This window comes from Gossypium arboreum, unplaced genomic scaffold (assembly GCF_025698485.1).
Source record: "Gossypium arboreum isolate Shixiya-1 unplaced genomic scaffold, ASM2569848v2 Contig00738, whole genome shotgun sequence".
In the NCBI taxonomy this organism is placed as follows: domain Eukaryota; kingdom Viridiplantae; phylum Streptophyta; class Magnoliopsida; order Malvales; family Malvaceae; genus Gossypium; species Gossypium arboreum.
The window spans coordinates 25,001-31,971 of record NW_026440852.1 but is presented as its reverse complement, the minus strand read 5'-3'; the positions used below and the strand labels follow the sequence as shown (position 1 = coordinate 31,971).

The window sequence follows — 6,971 nt, the reverse complement described above, 5'->3', positions numbered from 1 at the left end:
AATGAAAAAAAGTACAACTGGGTGAATCCAGCCTATTCTTGAAATAAACAACTCGCACACACTCCCTTTCCAAAAAAGATCAATACACCAAGGACTACACTTAGATTTATTGGATTTGTTGCTAAAATATCGGTATTAACCCCGAAACTCCCGGCGGATGGCCAGTGACCCAAGGAAACGAAAGAATCGGTTACATTTTTCATATGATCTCCTATTTTATTTTAGATAGACTAAAAAAAGATCCAACAATGCACTTCTCGGAACGAGAAAGCGGAACTGCTTGGCGTTGCATATTAGAACTCATTAAAGCCCGATTCGCGTCATTATGCTCGATAAAAGGAATGAGGGAAGCTCCAATAGAAAAATATTGAAAAGGAAAAATACTTCGAAGATGAACTTGTTCCCATGCAATAGTCAGGAATTCTTGGCGGTATCGAGCCGGAACAACCTGTTCTTCCTGAATACCCTGATTCAAGGCCAAAGAATTTCCTGCCGCTACCATATAATATTCATCTCGACTTGGGGATAAATAAAGCATCTGTGCTTTTTTGATCTCAAAGATTTTATAAAATGGATTCTAGAGACCCCCAATGACCAATCCTGGCATGAATTGCTAGGATCCGATAAGTCCAACATTGATCCCTTCAGACGTGTCAATTGGGCAAATGCGTCCATAGTGACTAGGATGGATATCTCGTATCCGAAAATTAGCAGTTCGCCCGGTCAATCCTCCGGGGCCCAAATAACTCAATTTTCTCCCATGCACTATTTGTGTCAATGGATTTGTTCGATCCAAAACTTGAGACAATGGGTGTAATCCGAAAAAGGATTCATAAGTGGTTGTTAATGGAGTCGAAGTTACCAAATTCTGAGGAGTCGGTATCAATTTATGCCTAATTGCTCCGCATATAGTTCCTCTAACTACATTTTCTAAACGAACCAGAGCCAATCCGAATTGATCTTGTAAGAGATCCGCTACAGAACGAATACGCTTATTTTTCAAATGATTCATATCGTCAAGTGTACCCATTCCAAATTTCATTCCAATCAAACGATCCGCAGCTGCCAATATATCTCGCGGTAACAAAAATGTATTGTTCTGAGGTATATTAAGATTCAATCTCTGGTTCATATTTCGTCGACCAATCCTTCCTAATTCACATCTTTGCTGAAAGAATTTCTTTGTAATTCCTTACACAAGGATTCAGAAAATACCGATCCCCGCCTACACAAGAAAATTGTTGATAAAACTCCAAAATGGCATTTTCTTTTGACCCATTTTTTTTTTTTCCTTATCGGTCAGGAAAGACAAGAAAATCTCAGGGTAGCAAACATTCTAGAATTCTCTTAGATTCGAACCCATAGCTGATGATAGAACTAGAAATAGATATTTTCTGTTTTACTACATGGAGCCCATATCCTTGCTTTTCTATCAATCTCTAATTTAACCTCCTCCCCAATCTGATATTATGGTACCAGTATAGACCGAAATTCCGTTATGATCCAATTCTTATCGATAATAGATACCGCTTTGCAACATTTGATTGATCACAATTCTGTATATTCCATTTACTATAGTTCCGAGGAGTTCATTAAAGAATGTTTCCAATAAAATTGTTTGTTCTGCATATCCTTACTGGTTTTCAAATTAATCCTGCGGATACATATAATTCAGAAGTACAGAGTGATTCATATACAGCATCCCTTTTTTTATCAACGGTTCCAATTCAATTGATATGTTTCCACAAACAATTGAAATTCAATTTCTGCTCTGTATCTTCAATTTTTGAAACTATAAAGTTCTTCTTCTGTTGCCCCTGATCCATGAACCCACAAAATCCTTCAAATTATATCTGATTCAACCTAGGTATTGTAGACATTTCCCATTTTCATCCCCGAGCATTTTGAATTTCCCATTTCAAAAAATCCTATTCTTTTTTCATTCTTCATCGAATCCCACGAATCGATCTAATAATGATTGAATTGAATTTCTATTCTGTTTACTGAATCACATGAAATTTTATCTAACTCCATATACCATATAATATATGTGGAATGTATGAAATATGAAATGCGTATGAACGGAAGAAGAAAAATTATATCAAATTTTAATTTATATTTATAACAAACAGATACAGAAAAGAATTGATAAATGCCATTTAGCTGCATGGAGTTTTGTTTTTGTATAGAATATAAAAAAAATAATTCAATTTCTACCATTATTATGATATTACATATTCCAATCCGATTGAATACTAGAAAAATGAAAGGAATTCCTGATTTGATCTGTTCGTTGAGATAAAGACAAAAATAATGAAAAAAATATATATATAGGGGAGAGTTGATTCTTCTAGCGCTTAATTTTTCATGGACTCCATTGTTCAAAAACGATTCGCAGAGAAGATAGATGTTTTTACCCACTTTTTAGTTATTTTTTTAGTAGAATATTTAGAATATGATTGAAGTACGTACGAAAGGGGCTTCTATTTATTAAACAGGTGCAGATATAGCATTTCTATTTATATATGTCTTTCTTTTATTCCATTATAATGCTCTAATGGAGACAAGACATGGCGTGCTCTATCAAAATTCTATTTTTTCTTTTATTTTAATTCCATTCAATGAAAATTGAAACACGATAATTTCTTTTGCTGATTCTCTATGGACATCATCATCTAGAGATAGATAAAATAATTCATTAGATAACTATAACTGTGTAACAACTTATGCTCTGGGGTTTATATAGACTGATAATTGCTGTTATATTATTATAATATATATTTGAAATTAAGAAAGTTTTTTTATTGAAAAAAATCATTGAAGTTATGTATCCAGTTTTATTTTCTTATACCATTAGAAAAAGACAAGTGAAGAAGAATCTGTCCACAAATTTGCAGTCAATAGTTAATGGTTCCAATTTATTTGTCCTGAATTTTTACTTTTGTAACTGAGAATCCACATTTTCTTTTTCAATAGAAAAGAAAGGGAAAGTTTTTAGATATTGTGTGTCTTGAGATACTATAACCAATTGAAGGTATGGATCCGATCTAAAAATGAAAAAGAAAAGGGAGATACTCTCCTTTTTTTGTTTGTAACCTTTGGCGACACGGCTGAGTTTTAAGGCGGGGACTGCAAATCTTATTCCCCAGTTCAAATCCGGGTGTCGCCTGATCAACAAAACTTGAAATCCTAACGTCTCCCAACGTCTAGGATTCAAGGAAAACTAAAGTAGTGGAAGGAATCAGTAAATCTTGATATGTAAGCCCCTTTACTAATGGAGTGGCTACTAGAGGAGTCTTGAATTAGATTGGATAACGGGAGTGTCTAATTAATTCAATGAATGGTTGTAGAAGGGTTGGAAGATACTTTGTATACAGACGGATGAAAGTCTCTGAGTGTTCAGGCATCCAATTAATATTAGATTGATAGATAATTATTTTTACTTAATGAGGGACAACCAAAAGAAAGAATAAGTCTTATTATTGATACATGAGTGTAACATTCTTTGATACTTCCAAAAGTGTTATTGCGCATTTTGTTTGTGCTTAATGGTTCTCGATTTTACTCGAAATCATATAAGAGCTTGTTATAAGCGGATTTATCGAAGTGATTCATCAACGGTGGCGTGTCACAATTCCCTTTTCTTTTGACTCTGCGCCAGTAATTACACTATTATTAGTGAACAATAATGGAAAAATTGAATTCCTTCATATTTGTTTCATATTCATAGAGATAGGGATATAATACACATGGATATATAAGTCTTGCTTGGGCTGCTTTTAATGGTAGTCTTTACATTTTCCCTTTCACTCGTAGTATGGGGGAAGAAGGGCTCTAGGGGTACTCCTAATTGGGGTTGAGGAATCAAACTCGCTCAATTGTTTCTAGATCTGTTTGCAAAGTCTTTTTTTATTTTAACTATTTTATTAGTCTTCATTTCGAAATTCTTGGATTCTAGTGGAGTAATGTATTCTATGAATAACACCTTTTCAATCAAAAATCAAAATAACATTTCAATAATCCCCATGTTCGTATTTCCGAAAGTAAAGTATCCGATGATAGGCACAAAAAAAGAATTCTTCCTAAATTTTCTATTTTGATGAACCAGCTCTTACTAGAGTTATGAACGGACAATGAGGGACAAGGAACCCCTTTGTTTTCTGTATTTGCTTGTTTTACTTCTCTCCTCTTTACTGTTCAAAGAGAAAAAAAGTCTTTTTTATTTAATTTCATTTTAATAAGATCTTGCCTTAGTGTAGTCACATATTAGACACTTACCCCCTGTTTTATTTGAATTTCATTAAGGAAATGCTTTATTGACTCATTTCATATCATGGATCAAAGAAGTTAAATTCAAAAATCGGCAGGGTATATTCCTTTTTCGAAACGAAATATGAAGAAAAGTTACCACAGAACTCTTTGGATCATCTGTCAGTTGTGTCAACGAATTATCTCTTGGAATGTTCAAAAAAGATTACTTGGTTTTTTTTTTATTAATTTTATTTATTATATGCCTATTCCATTCCATTTTTCCTTCATTTCTGATTATTTTAATAGGAATCTCAGTATCCACCAAAAAATCAATCCATGAAATGAAAGAATTATAAATTCGTAAGACTTGCCTTTCAATTATTTCAGATTAATTGAAATCAACAATAAATAAAATAGATCAAGCGAAGAAATAAAATTGAGATACTATGCACAGGTTATATCTTTAATTGATTATCGACATGTATGAAGATACATATTGTGGATTCATCTATATTAAGCTTGTATCTTTCTTCATCATAATATTAGATATAGATAGTATGGTAGAAAGATCATATTTTTTTCTACCATACTATTTGAGTTTTATAGGATACTGTTGATTCTAGTCCATTCATTTTATTTAAGACGAGATTTGATCCTTTTTCTTAACTCCTTGATAAAAAGTCAAGTTTCATTCAAATTAATCACTTTGACTGACAGTTTTTACGTATATTATAAGTAAAAAAGCGGTAGGAACTAGAATGAACAGCGCTGTAGCAATAAATGCGAGAATATTTACTTCCATAATTTCATTGTTTTTTTTATTTTGCAATAACTCGGATTTAATCCTATAGAGATGATAAATTTGTCGCTTGTAAATTCAATGCAATGATTTACATTTTCAATGACATCGAATCGGATCAATATCATGAATAACAATATCTAGGCTATCAAATCGATTCACCGTCGAGAATTGAATAGTATAATATAGGAAGATCTTTATCCACACCCGAATAAAAAAGTGATGCCTGGTCCAATCAAAAGAATTCCTTTATTTATATATATTCTTTTCCACCTTTCTTTTCGATAATCTATCGCCTTCCTTGTACAATCATCTGATGATGTATCATCTGACTGCTTTTTCCACTTTCACCGTTTACAAATAGTTTCCAAATAAACCCCAACAAAAAGAGAAGGAAAAAATAAATAAAAAAAAGATAAAGATATCGTTGGGAATGAAATTCATTTGTATCCCTTGACAGAAAAACGAGGATCTATTGATGTATTTTAAAAATTTTATCCGTCGGACTGACGGGGCTCGAACTCAGCTTCCGCCTTGACAGGGCGGTGCTCTGACCAATTGAACTACAATCCCAGGAAATAAAGAAAAGTGTACAACAGAGATAGTCTTATGATTTCATTCAAGCCATTTTCTATTTAGATTTTAGATTCGAAGCCGGGTTAAACAAACAAAGGCGCGAGTAATATATTGATATCCATACGGGTATGCACTTTGAGTGAGAGCGACGCGGATTACTAGTTACTAGGAATCCTTTCGTTATTGCCAAATAAATCGATCAATAATCAATTTGAAATGAAAACAAAAAGAGTCTTTTTTGTTTACTTTACTCTTTCTTTTCATTAAACTTTCTATTTAATGATCCTGATATGAATCTAGAGCGTTATCAAGGTCATAATTTATGGGAACAACTAAATAAATAGAACAAAATAAAAAACAAATAGCGGTAGGGATGGATATATCACAAAATTGGACTTTTTTTATTCTTCCCTAATTTTTTTGTTTGGCTGGGAAAACAAAATACAAAATGGGCATTTTAGGTTATGGCGGATCAGCGAATTATTGGGCCGAGCTGGATTTGAACCAGCGTAGACATATTGCCAACGAATTTACAGTCCGTCCCCATTAACCGCTCGGGCATCGACCCAGGAAGAATCAATTCTAGGTTTATTGATAATCCATGATCAACTTCCTTTCGTAGTACCCTACCCCCAGGGGAAGTCGAATCCCCGCTGCCTCCTTGAAAGAGAGGTGTCCTGAACTGCTAGACGATGGGGGATACTTGCCTGATCATGACCATACTATGCTCATAGTATGAGCAGTTTTTTGAAATTGTCAATATAATGGAATGACTAGAGCCGAGAGCTTTTTCCATCTTTTATGATTTTCCATTTTAGATTCACGATTTATACTCAGTAAATCATTCATCGCCACTCTATTCGATATAGAAATAAATTAGATAAATTCAATCTATTATATAAATATTTATTAGAAATAAATAGATATTATAAAAATAGAAATAAATAGATATTATAAAAAGAAACTAGATTATATTAATAATACAAAGTATAAGATCAGTGATTGGTTTAACATAAACATAAAAAGGAGTTAACCTTCATTTTTCCACTTTCATTCATTGATTCACTCATTATTACGACGAGACAGGCATGTTTCTATCTCACACTAAGCCGGTAAATTAACAAAAGTAAATCGGGAATTTTTGAAGAGGCAGCAAGAAGTTATCGAAAATTATGTGTGTGTTTTTTTCTAAAACTAAAAATTGGGTTCGGTGGACAAAGCAAATCCCTTCATCACATGTTTCGATAAAATAGATTGATCTATGTCGAATTGCTAAGGTACCTGTATTAATCAAATAAATGAATTTCGTTCTGTTCTGATAAGCCAATTATGATTGGCCTTGAAA

At 33.0% G+C, this 6,971-nt stretch overlaps 1 non-coding gene and 1 pseudogene across 1 annotated transcript; both read right to left on the bottom strand.

Annotated features, from left to right (window-relative positions):
• Window positions 1-211: 211 nt before the first annotated feature.
• LOC128289228 (DNA-directed RNA polymerase subunit beta-like) lies at window positions 212-1,197 on the bottom strand (annotated as a pseudogene).
• A 4,913-nt stretch (window positions 1,198-6,110) lies between these two features.
• TRNAY-GUA (transfer RNA tyrosine (anticodon GUA)) lies at window positions 6,111-6,194 on the bottom strand. Its single transcript has one exon. It is a non-coding gene; the product is annotated as a tRNA-Tyr (tRNA).
• Between the last annotated feature and the right edge of the window lie 777 nt (window positions 6,195-6,971).